The sequence below is a fragment of the Schistocerca piceifrons genome, chromosome 5 (assembly GCF_021461385.2).
Source record: "Schistocerca piceifrons isolate TAMUIC-IGC-003096 chromosome 5, iqSchPice1.1, whole genome shotgun sequence".
Taxonomy (NCBI): domain Eukaryota; kingdom Metazoa; phylum Arthropoda; class Insecta; order Orthoptera; family Acrididae; genus Schistocerca; species Schistocerca piceifrons.
The window spans coordinates 472,785,360-472,798,450 of NC_060142.1; the positions used below are offsets into that span (position 1 = coordinate 472,785,360).

The 13,091-nt window shown below is 44.4% G+C and overlaps 1 pseudogene; it reads left to right on the forward strand.

Annotated features, from left to right (window-relative positions):
- Positions 1-7,067: 7,067 nt before the first annotated feature.
- LOC124799670 lies at positions 7,068-7,186 on the forward strand (annotated as a pseudogene).
- The last annotated feature ends 5,905 nt before the right edge of the window (positions 7,187-13,091 follow it).

The following is a 13,091-nucleotide window of genomic DNA, read 5'->3' on the forward strand; positions in this document are numbered from 1 at the left end:
TTCGCGTCAATGATATAACAGATTCCAAACCACCCTTCTGCTCTACAGTCAACTAAGGTGTTTTTCGTGTCTACAGAACCAGCAAACGCGTCTTCCAGCTGTCTTTCACCATCTAGATGCACACAACACACACTACAATCGGTGTTCTCTCAACCAAATAATGATGGGAAACGTGCAGAAGCAGTCAATCAGACAATGTACATGGGAGGAAATAATGATTCAGCGCAAACGCCTGTCCATATTGAATCTTCACAAATTTTCATAGAGAACACACGTGATCACCAAGGCTGCCCAACACATACTCTGCATTAGTTCGCTATTGAACTGTCTATAGGGCAACATGGTCAGGTCAACTACATCCCTGTACACTAGCCGGGCTCTCCAGTCTTACTGGAGTGGCTTAGAAAGAGAGACATAATCGTCTTACAAGCCACCCGATGTTAAAAACACGATCGCAGCGACTATGTCACTGTCACAATAGGTCTTGGTTCTACTAGCACTTGTTAAAAACTATACTGGCTTTCAAAATCGAGATATGTTATTGCATCCAAATGAAGTGGTTTTCCACACAAATACTGCGACATTGAATATAGACGGTAATCACTGGAGTGTATATCAACAAACCAACAGTGCAGGAACACGTCACCGGCGGTCTAAGTCATATAAAAAAAGATCACCGACATTATAAAGTGATTCAGCTAATGAACATAGTATGAAGCTGATATTTACAACTCCCTCACGCCGCCAGTAGATATTTCTCCAGTGGTTGTAACGCACTCTATCTCGATATCGGGTCAGAGGTGTTGTGATATATCCAATGGGTTATAGGCGTTGACTGATTGAGAATAATCACTTATAGTATATGGTGTGTTATCTGAGGAATCACTTTAAAAAATAAATGCAATGCTAGACTGAGGTCGTAAGAAATGTACACTAGCTTTTCAAATCTATGCTGTTACGCTTTCTGGTAGAAATGCTGTCTTCAATTTAGAAGCAAGACTCTCCTTTCAACCACATTCCTGCGTTGGATCCTATGGAGAAGTCTAGATTACGGCCATTAGTGCATCGTATTTGTGGCACTCTTCATATCTCGGAATGAGTCACCTTTTTCGAATTTATCTGCTACAATGAAACTCCAACGTGGTTTTTTCAGGCAATCCGTATGCATCGTGCAACTGTTCCTCAGACTCTGTCCTACCATCTTTGCAGCTTTCTGCATGTGATAGTTCCAATTTAGCACATCTCTGGACGTAACGTCGACAGATCCACCTTCAAATCCTATCCCAGATGTGGTATACTGTGGATCTGCATCCCAACGTCACTTTGGATACAATGCGCAGCGGATCCACATTCAAACGCTAACTCGGGTCCACTCTGGGTCATTGGAGCCTTCCGCGACATATGCACAGACACAAACATACAGAAAACAGAGAAAACGCACTGCAACCGTAGAATAAGTGGTTTGAGGTGACTGGATGCATTCGAGTACAGTGCTATACTATGCCGCCCGACCAGAAAAAATAGTGCATTAGCGCTAGGTGTTGGCAACTGTACTACAATTTTTAGAATTCGGAACGAAATGTCATGATCACGTGGGTAGAAGTGACATAAAATCGATAAAATTACGAAAAATGACGGAAAATACGTATAAATGAGGGAAAATACGCCGAAATCTGGGGAAATTGAGGGAGAACGTGCATGTCTTTTGGTTGGTGCAGAACAGTTCTGTGCATGTGGCCGAGTATGTGACAGCTAAAGGAATATGAGGAAACGTTCACATGAAAGTACCGGGAATCTGGGAAACAATATTTTTCGTCGAGGCAGCATTCTACTGTACGTCTGTTGAGGTAATAGTGATACACGAGAGTTGACTGCTGTCTTTGATGCTTTCATGGAAGAAAGAGAACCATCTGCCTCTAAACTTACTTACATCTCCATTAAAGGATGACAGAGAGTAGTCCGCCTGCTTAGTTGAGTGGTAACGTGCTTGCCTCCCATGCAAGCAGGCCTTGGTGCGATTCCCGGCCAGGTTGAAGATTTTCTCCACTCGTGGACTGGGTGTTGTGTTGCCCGCATCCTCAACGCCTTCATTCGAGTCGCCCAATGGGGCGTCGACTGAAGTAAGACTTGCACTCGGCGGGCGAACTTTTCCAGATGGGGCCTCGCGGCCAAAGATGCGACACGCTCGTTTCAGTAGCTGAGTGGTCGGTTGAGATGGAGTTGTAACGAGGTACGATTTAATGGTACTGATTATGCATTCTAGAAAGAGGGAGATGTTGCTGCAGCTCATTTGATCATTTTTTCCGTTGTTCTGTCGCGATGCATCAATTTCGTGACAATCTGCATTCGACTCATATTCAACTACATGTTCTGAGTGCAACTTAAGAGTACTATCTACACTCAGTTATCAGAGGACTTCCATCTCATGTGTGATGAAACATGACCATCCTGTTTCGACACGTTCCTCTAGACAAACGAAGATTCATGCAATGTACTCCATTTCCATGCTGCATCTTGGGAATAAAATCGAGTCTTCAGTTTCGTAACTAAGGTGATTATAAGTTAGCGACAGGTGTTTGTGAGATACTTGCAACCCCCATGTATACATCTGCTTGATAGATGTCCTGTTTACATAGTGATGGCATGACATGTAATTTCACATGTCCAACACCGCTGATATGCATTTATCTGTTTCCTTGTAGGAGGCATTCTCTGTTACTAGCAATCATTTTACAGGAGTGATGCGACCATAGTGTAACTTCTGAACCAATATCGGACGTTAACAGTGGGCGCTATACACCTCTGGAAAGCTATATTGTTCAAGTATCACAAAGAATCGATGTTTTAGGGAAGTAATTTTTTCATTTTACGGTTTGTCACCGTAGTTTACCGTAGAGAAACCTGCAAGGAGAATGAATGTCATGCGCTGGAAATATATTTCTTGCATTCCACATGACTACTAGGTCGGAAACCGCATCGCTCTAACATTATAGTGTGCTGGTAAGTGCAGAATCGTGTAGCCTTAGGAATGTGTATGTTTATGTTCTCTCTTACCAATATCTTCTTAGTACTGATCTCAGACACTCGAACAATACTTTAGCATTGATAGCGCAGTTATGTACGTAAAATGCTTCAAACTCCATCCATCTGAAGCTCCAGTATGCATAAAAAACCACCTGTTTCTTCCTCTTCTTCTTAACCATCTGTTATTACATCACAACACTTTCATATCTACTACTGTGCACCAATAAGGGGTGCTAACCTCCTCGACAAGTGTCCACCTGGAGAGATCTTGTGCTCTTGGACTGGCGCTATTACTTCACGAAACATGGAATGTAGCGGTCTAGTTCTGGACAGTTGCAGAAACATGGAATGTAGCGGTCTAGTTTTGGACAGCTGCAGATGATGCAGTGGCAACATACTTTGTAGGTAGCGGCTTAACTAGTCCTTGTTTCCAGGTCTCCGGGAAAACACTTGTGGTCTAAAAGTGGTTGAAGGTATTTGTTACTATGGACAGTAATGTGTCAGCAATAATAAGCTTTATCATTTGGTCTGTGATGTCATCACATCCAGTAAATGCTTATCAGCTATGCATGTTGGTTTTTGACGGCACTGCAAGTAACATATTTTAGATAGAGAGGGAATTTTTCATGGTTACAATATTTTACCACTATGAAGTAAATATTGAAACTCTGTTTCATTTGTGGTTGTAGGTAATGTGGAATACCGATTCTGTTCTTTAGCTGGGACAATGGGATCAGCTGCAGCCTATACCTAGACCATGCAACTTTTTAAAGAGGGCACCTGGTCTGTTTCTCTTGTTGGTTAATGTATAGGCATGCCCTGAGATTTGCATTTCTCACAGCTTGACTAACTCTGTTCTGCTTCTGCTTGTAAGCAATATAACTTCCAGACATGGGGCATAGTTTGTATACCTGATGTGCAGTGTCTTTTAGATTCACGAGCTGTTTCAGTTTTTCAGTTAGCCAAGGTGCAGGTTTCTTTTTCCCTTTTCTGGTCTTTATGGGAGCATGTTTGTCATTTAGGTGAGTAACTTTGTTAGTAAATCCACGAAGTTTTTCGTTTAGGTCCATTACAAGTTCAGCTAAACTAACGCAACTTGCTATGTAGTCAGTTGCGGTTTGTTTCTGGGACACACTAGGAAGTAAATCAATGAAAGTTATGTCATGAGGAGACTTGTCAGATATAGATATTTGAAAGATATGAATTACTCTGTTGGGGATTTCACTGGAAATATATCTATGAGAGTATGACTACTGTTCATATGATGGGCAGAAGCAAGCTGAAGGACACAGTTGAAGAAGAAAGCTTCCTCAGGAAATTTATGTTGGCGTCATCAGTTATAATTGTATGCTCGTATGTCAGTTCAAGACTTGAAAAAGCAGTTTCAAAACAGGCAAACACACCTATCAGGCACTTTCTTTTAAAGGATTTGATCTCTATGAACGTATATTCTGCTTGTTTACCTTCATGATCGTTCGATGTGTGTAGCACAGTATATGACAAATCAGAGCGTATGTATGTCCCTACTCAACCCCCTCATCATTACATTTGTTGTGTCTCAGAAAGATGTCGCCTTCTTAATTTACCGAACTTATGGAAACACTTTGTTTGAGCGAAATCTTTGACAGAAGTATTACATGAATGCCTAAGTCTTGAAATATATGACGGAACTCGTCGATATGAGCTGGCAAAGACTGGACATTTCTGTGTGCCATATGAAGCTTAGTGCATTCAGATGCAAAACTCAGAAGGATGCCACTGGTGAACATTAGCGACTTTGGACCAGCAACAACAGGAACAGCGCATAACTGGGCGCTCTGCCGGTAGGGGAGCATACGTCCTGGAAGTGAAAGTGGCAAGTAGACTATGTGATCAAAAGTATCCGTACACCCCAAAAACATACATTTTTCATATTAGGTGCATTGTACTGCCACCTACTGCCAGGTACTCCATATGAGCGACCTCAGTAGTCATTAGACATCGTGAGACAGCAGAATCGGGCGCTCCGCAGAACTCACAGACTTCGAATGTGACAGGCGATTGGGTGTCACTTGTGTCATACGTCTGTACGCGAGATTTCCACACTCCTAAACATCCCTAGGTCCATTGTTTCCGATGTGATAGTGAAGTGGAAACGTGAAGGGACACGTACAGCACAAAAGCGTACAGGCCGACCTCGTCTGTTGACTGATAGAGACCGCCGACAGTTGAAGACGGTCGTAATGTGTAATAGGCAGACATCTATCCACACCATCACACATGAATTCCAAATTGCATCAGGACACATTACAAGTACTATAACAGTTAGGCGAGAGGTGAGAAAACTTGGATTTCATGGTCGAGTGGCTGCTCATTAGCCACACCTCACACCGGTAAGTGCCAAACGACACCTCGCATGGTGTAAGGAGTGTAAACATTGGACGATTGAACCGTGGAAAAACGTTGTGTGGAGTGACAAATCACGGTACACAATGTGGCGATCCGATTGCAGGGTATGGGTATGGAGAATGCCCAGTGAACGCCATCTGCCAGCGTGGGTAGCGCCGACAGGAAAATTCGGAGGCGCTGGTGTTATGGTGTGGCCGTTTTTTTCATGGAGGAACGTTGCACCCCTTGTTATTTTGCGTGGAAATATCACAGCAAAGGCCTACATTGATGTTCTAGGCACCTTCTTGCTTCCCACTGTTGAAGAGCAATTCGGGGATGGCAATTGCATCTTTCAACACTATCGAACACCTGTTCATAATGGACGGTCTGCGGCGGAGTGGTTGCACGACAATAGCATCCCTGTAGTGGCCTGGGCTGCACAGAGTCCTGACCTGAATCCTATAGAACACCTTAGAGATGTTTTGGAACGCGGACATTGTTCCAGGCCTCACTGATCGACATCGATACCTCTCCTTACTGCAGCACTCCCTGAAGAATGGGCTGCCATTCCCCAAGAAACCTTCCAGCACCTGACTGAACAGAAAATTTGTAATTAGCACTAAATAGAAAGTAAACCTAAACATGCGAAAGATAATAACACGAAACTATTTTAAGGAACATATTACAATATCAACTATTTCTTGATAGAATAAAAACACAAAAATAAACACACAAACTAGCGGCAGTAAGTGTCGGCTAGTTCTTAGCTCCTTAAGCACAGGCATTAGATTTAATTTGCATTTCTGGTCTTCACCATTATCCTGCCATAGTTTGTCCAGATGTTTTGTAGCCCACATCTCGAGCTCGCTCTGTTTAAATTTTCATTCTTTCAAGAGTGAGATCCTTTTGTATTGTCAGACCTGACTACAGAACTTTCTGCTTGACTTAACACTTCATACATTTGCAGTGTCAGAATTCAGTTGTTGCTGTATGGAAGACACATAGCACATTTATGGCCTTTTCGTCACATACTGTTCAGATGACAATACGCTTGTTGCTTTAGGACTAGCAACCATTACTGATTCCCAAAGTTAAATGTTGGTATAATTAATAAGCCTTAGTACTAACATATCGAACCAATAAAGAATATTTTCATGAACTTTGCTTCTATGGCATTCGTATGGGCAAGAAACGTGGTTTACTATACTTTTGGCTATCTATGTTGCGACTAATTTTCATCCAAGAGATCCTATTCACGATATATGTACATAATTTCGACATCTGCGGCAGGGGCTAAACCTACATTAATATGCTTTTGTCTGTTAGCAGTCAACTGATTAGTGTTGAACAACAGCACTGTAACAACTTAGCTGAGGCTTGAGGAGCGGTGTAAGTGTTGTACATAGGGGGAGCTTAAAGTCTGGAAACAATTCCATGTCCCGCTCCAATATATCGGTCGCTGCATGAGAGAAATTGTCTCCATGCTGACTTGGTTTCTGCCGCTGTTCAGATGAACGTGTTGGGAGCTGCATCAGGGAGCATGTCTGCATGTTGGTTTGATATCTGTTGATGCTGCTGCTTTTGCTCCTGTACAAATGTTCCAGGCACTGCATACTCCACTACTGAACTGAGAGAAGAATAAAAGAAAACCACAAAAAACACACACACAGACAGAGGCCAACAGCCTTGCCACAGTGGTAACACCGGTTCCCCGTCAGATCACCAAAGTTAAGCGCTCTCGGGCTGGGCTAGCACTTGGATGGGTGACCATCTGGTATGCCGAGCACTGTTGGCAAGTGGGGTGAACTCAGCCCCTGTGAGGTAGACTGAGGAGCTACTTGACTAAGAAGTAGCGGCTCCAGTCTTGTAAACTGACATACAGCTGGGAGAGCAGTGTGCTGACCACATCCCCCTCCATATCCGCATCCACTGACACCTGTAGTCTGAGGATGACACGGCGGCCGGTCGATACCCTTGGGCCTTCCAAGGCCTGTACAGATGGAGTTTAGTTTAGTTTTTTAATCATAGAGAGAGAGGAATGGTTTAATACTTACAATCAAGTGTGCGAGTCAGTTTCTTCTGCCTTGTGTTGGTAGATCTCTGATGACTCTTCATGATGTTGATTAGTCTTTCAGTATGGATTATGGGGCACAAGTAATGGGTCTCCTTGATGGCTAATAAGCCTGGATACTGAGGATTGGAGTTGAGCATGTTTGATGAATGCAGCACCATGGGAATTGGAACAAAAATTTTGGACTGCACTCATATCCCCAACTCAACAATCCTGGATTCTGATATCATTGAAGACTTGATGGATCGCCGTCTTGGGTTCTCAATTTGGAACCATGCAGATTAGTACCTGTAGGGCGACGTTATATAAATACCATTATACTGCTCAGTGGTTTACTGTGTTGGAATGTCACCTGTGGATGAAATGCTGAAAACTGTTAGCAGAGGCATGTTCTGAAGCTTTCTGATGGGTGAGCTCTATAAATTTTCTCCAACCAGTCCCATAAAATCTGTACACGTAAGGATATCACACACTGGATTGATTTGCTCAAATGTGTCGGATTTCTGAAAGTGAGTGCACTGTATGGTATGCGAGTTGTTGATGCATATTTCGGTGGTTATTGGATGGTTAATACACAATGTAATCCAGTAACACTATCAGCACTTAAGAACTGAACATTGCAATTAGTTATGCCTAGAACCATTGTAATTGATATCAATCATAATCTGACAGTGTTACATTAACACTACACTGGTGACAATCCAATAACAACATATTTAACGTTGTGTAGAGCAGCACCACATTAATTTCTCTATTACAATGATAGTAGACTCAGTGATGGACATACTCGACACTAAAAGTCTGGAAACAGTTGTGTGTGTATGTGTGTGTGTATCATGGATCTTGTCTGAAAGCAGGTCTTCATGTCTCCTCAAAATGTTGTTGATGGAAGTAACCCTGGACGCTGCAGGTGAGTGGCGGATAGAGATCTGCTGAATATGTTAGATGTCCTACACACTGCGAAACACATACAGTTTGTGTGAGGAAATACTTAAAAATGCTGTGCTAGCTGGGATATTAGATCACATTCTGTTTATAGGAAGGGTGGTTGGAGTATAACAGGTCGTCACCATCGACTTCATATTTCCATCATACCAAGGAATATCTACTGCAGAAATGAATAACAGTTAAAAAATGATACTGTCGTACATCAAAAGAGTGTGTGGATCACTACAGTACGGTAGGCTTAGAATCCTACAGCTAGTTGGAAACCTGCTGCTATCTGAATTATCCAAGGGACCTGCTGTTTGAATCTATTTCTACTACTACTACAGTACCTAGTTCTATGCCATTTGACCTATAGTGATCCACACATCAGTATTAACTTTTATAGCACAATCTCCTGTACAGGAAGGATGTATGAATTTTGTGTGTCCTAAAGAACAACTCAGTACTGCTGTCCTAGTTGTTTTGGTTTTGGATCTGTAGCAGAGATGGGAATACCGTAAAGTGATAATTCAGTGGATAGTACTGCCACATGTTATCTGAAATACATTTGATGATTTTTATGTGCCTGCATGTTACTTCCATCTGCAAATCCTATAGAGATGTCTGATGTCATGTGTGCATCTTGGATGGTGAGATGGGAACCGTTTGATGTGGAATTCAGTCACATGGTTCTTGTCATTTGTAATTTTCTGGATGGTTCAAATGGCTCTGAGCACTATGGGACTTAACTTCTGAGGTCATCAGTCACCTAGAACTTAGAACTACTTAAACCTAACTAACCTAAGGACATCACACACATCCATGCCCGAGGCAGGATTCGAACCTGCGACCGTTGCGGTCGCGCGGTTCCAGACTGTAGCGCCTAGAACCGCTCGGCCATTTTCTGGATGTTTAACTACACTCCTGGAAATGGAAAAAAGAACACATTGACACCGGTGTGTCAGACCCACCATACTTGCTCCGAACACTGCGAGAGGGCTGTACAAGCAATGATCACACGCACGGCACAGCGGACACACCAGGAACCGCGGTGTTGGCCGTCGAATGGCGTTAGCTGATCAGCATTTGTGCACCGCCGCCGTCAGTGTCAGCCAGTTTGCCGTGGCATACGGAGCTCCATCGCAGTCTTTAACACTGGTAGCATGCCGCGACAGCGTGGACGTGAACCATATGTGCAGTTGACGGACTTTGAGCGAGGGCGTATAGTGGGCGTGCAGGAGGCCGGATGGACGTACCGCCGAATTGCTCAACACGTGGGGCGTGAGGTCTCCACAGTACATCGATGTTGTCGCCAGTGGTCGGCGGAAGGTGCACGTGCCCGTCGACCTGGGACCGGACCGCAGCGACGCAAGGATGCACGCCAAGACCGTAGGATCCTACGCAGGGCCGTAGGGGACCGCACCGCCACTTCCCAGCAAATTAGGGACACTGTTGCTCCTGGGGTATCGGCGAGGACCATTCGCAACCGTCTCCATGGAGCTGGGCTACGGTCCCGCTCACCGTAAGGCCGTCTTCCGCTCACGCCCCAACATCGTGCAGCCCGCCTCCAGTGATGTCGCGACAGGCGTGAATGGAGGGACGAATGGAGACGTGTCGTCTTCAGCGATGAGAGTCGCTTCTACCTTGGTGCCAATGATGGTCGTATGCGTGTTTGGCGCCGTGCAGGTGAGCGCCACAACCAGGACTGCATACGACCGAGGCACACAGGGCCAACACCCGGCATCATGGTGTGGGGAGCGATCTCCTACACTGGCCGTACACCACTGGTGATCGTTGAGGGGACACTGAATAGTGCACGGTACATCCAAACCGTCATCGAACCCATCGTTCTACCATTCCTAGACCGGCAAGGGAACTTGCTGTTCCAACAGGACAATGCACGTCCGCATGTATCCCGTGCCACCCAACGTGCTCTAGAAGGTGTAAGTCAACTGCCCTGGCCAGCAAGATCTCCGGATCTGTCCCCCATTGAGCATGTTTGGGACTGGATGAAGCGTCGTCTCATGCGGTCTGCACGTCCAGCACGAACGCTGGTCCAACTGAGGCGCCAGGTGGAAATGGCATGGCAAGCCGTTCCACAGGACTACATCCAGCATCTCTACGATCGTCTCCATGGGAGAATAGCAGCCTGCATTGCTGCGAAAGGTGGATATACACTGTACTAGTGCCGACATTGTACATGCTCTGTTGCCTGTGTCTATGTGCCTGTGGTTCTGTCAGTGTGATCATGTGATGTATCTGACCCCAGGAATGTGTCAATAAAGTTTCCCCTTCCTGGGACAATGAATTCACGGTGTTCTTATTTCAATTTCCAGGAGTGTATATTTGATTCTTCGATGTACACATCCAACGGTGGGGTGGGTCGATTTGACGTGTAAATTCTCTGATTTACGTGGAAAAGTAGATACTGTAATGCAGTAGCGATCCATCGATTTCACTTTAATATATGGACCTAAAGACTCTTGGATAGCGTCAAACCATCGTCAGCATGTTCGCATTGTGTTTTCCCCATTTTCACATTAAGTGCTTTTACCTGATTTAGTAGGATGCCTTTTCAACTTAATATATTTCCCTGAAGAAAGACAGTTAAAAAATCAAGAGCTTGTCCAGTTCATGTTACATAGAATCGCGACACTGTATTGGGTGCGATCACGTCAGTTAAATAGGTATTCCCACTTTTCAAGAACTATTATCTACTTGACGCACGTAGCTAAATGTCTATATTCCTAGCGCTAGCTGGCTGTCCAATTTGGAACATGTCTTATACCCTTTCTGAGGACAGAACAACAATATCCTTTCCATAAACGTTGACTGTATGTAGAACTCATCTCGCTCGCTTCGTCCACTCGATCTTTTCGGGTTGGTCTGAATGATTGAAAAAATCTGGGTGCCAATGGATATTCACTGTTTTTAATGCAACATTCAGTGTTGTTGCTACAATATTCGTTTTAAAATCATAAGACAACTGGAAAGGGGCATAATACTTATTTAGGTGGGAATTTCTTTTTATTTCTATACATTATTCATTCATTTCACCATGAAACTGATGAGAAAATTCGATGATTGCTATATGTATATTTCCAGTTGCAATTTAAACATGCTAAGGAGACCTCTCAAGTTTAGTATGCACTATAAAACACATAGTGAGGTGGCGTCCATAGATGTGAAGTTCTGTTGCTTGGTTCTGTCATGTATTGTTTGCTGGGAGGGTAATTCCACTTGATACTTCGTTGTGTAAGTTCAACCATAGGGACAAGATAGATTTGATTTGGAGATTGATTATTTTGTGGTATGTTCGTTGATCTGAACACGATATTTATTACTGTCAATACGATATTCGTTGTAGCACTGCGCCTAGAGAGGAGCTTTACCCATGTGTAGGTATAAATTTCATTGATTTCGGTGCAATATTCCCTGCTTTAACGCAAAACTGATGTGAAACTTCGATAGTGCCTATACATCGATGTTTTGCTAAGTGAGGCATTGTAGTGTACTGTACAGGGAATAGCATACAAGACTTTTTTTTCTTTATTGTAATTTCATACCCCTGCCCAATGTGGGCAGGGGAGGGCTGGCAGCGGCACAGTTCACCGCTCTTCAGCTGAGGGGCTTTACAGAAATATGTAAAAAGAGGAACTCATACAAAAAAAGAGGGAAAGAAGGGGGACATAACAACACTGAAAAATGAAGATAATGGAAGTTAAAATATACACTAATATGGGGACATGCACTGGGGGCCAGTGAAAAAGTCAACGTAAAGTTAAAAGAACATAGCTGGCAATTCATTGGGCACTTAAAATATGCTGGAGTCAAACACAAGTTAAAAGTCAGCCACAGTATAAGAAACACAGAGAGCGAGACACCTTAAAAAACCATTGGAAATGATGGAGCACTCACGAAGAATAAAAACCACTGGTAGGGACCTGCAGAGGGATGGGAGGCTGGAGAGGAAGCAAAAAAGAAGGGAGGAAAGTGTGATGGGAGCACTGGGGGAAGGAAGAGGAAAAAGGGGGGCAGGGGGTGCAACAAGAGGCAGGAGATGGGCGGGTGGTAGATGAAGAGGGAAGACAGGGCAGGAGGGAATGCAGAGACACAGAAAAGGGGCATTGGAAAGGGAGGGGGTGTAGGAAGGAGGAAAACCGCTCAGAGGAAGTGAAGGGGAGGGGAGAGGGAACCCTGAGGAGTATGGGAGGAAGGTAGGGTTAGAGTTGATAGGAGGGGTAAATGTCAGGGTTGAAACTCATCATCCAGGAGGAGTAGGTGCTGGAAGTTGCTGTGGGAAAGCAGGTGGAGGGTGTGGAGATGAAGAGAGGGTGGGACACAGTGGCAAAGGCATGGCAATGGGCTGGGGGTGGAGAGGAAGTGGGACACCAGGGGTGGGGGGATTGAGTTGGCAAACAATGTACAGATTGCAGATGTGTTCGAAGAAAAGAAGAAGGTGGAGGAAGGGGATGAGGTCGTAGAGGATGCGCATGGGGGACAGAAGGTGAGGTGGAGTGCATGGCGTTCCAGGATTTGGAGAGCTTTATAAAATCTGGGAGTGGCGGAAATCCAAGTGACACTGGCATAACAAAGGATGGGGTGGGTTTGTAGGTGTAAGGGATGGTGGAAGGATGTAGTCCCCATGTCCGGCCTGACAGGAGTTTCAGGAGGCAGAGTCTATTGTAGGCTTTGTGTTGGA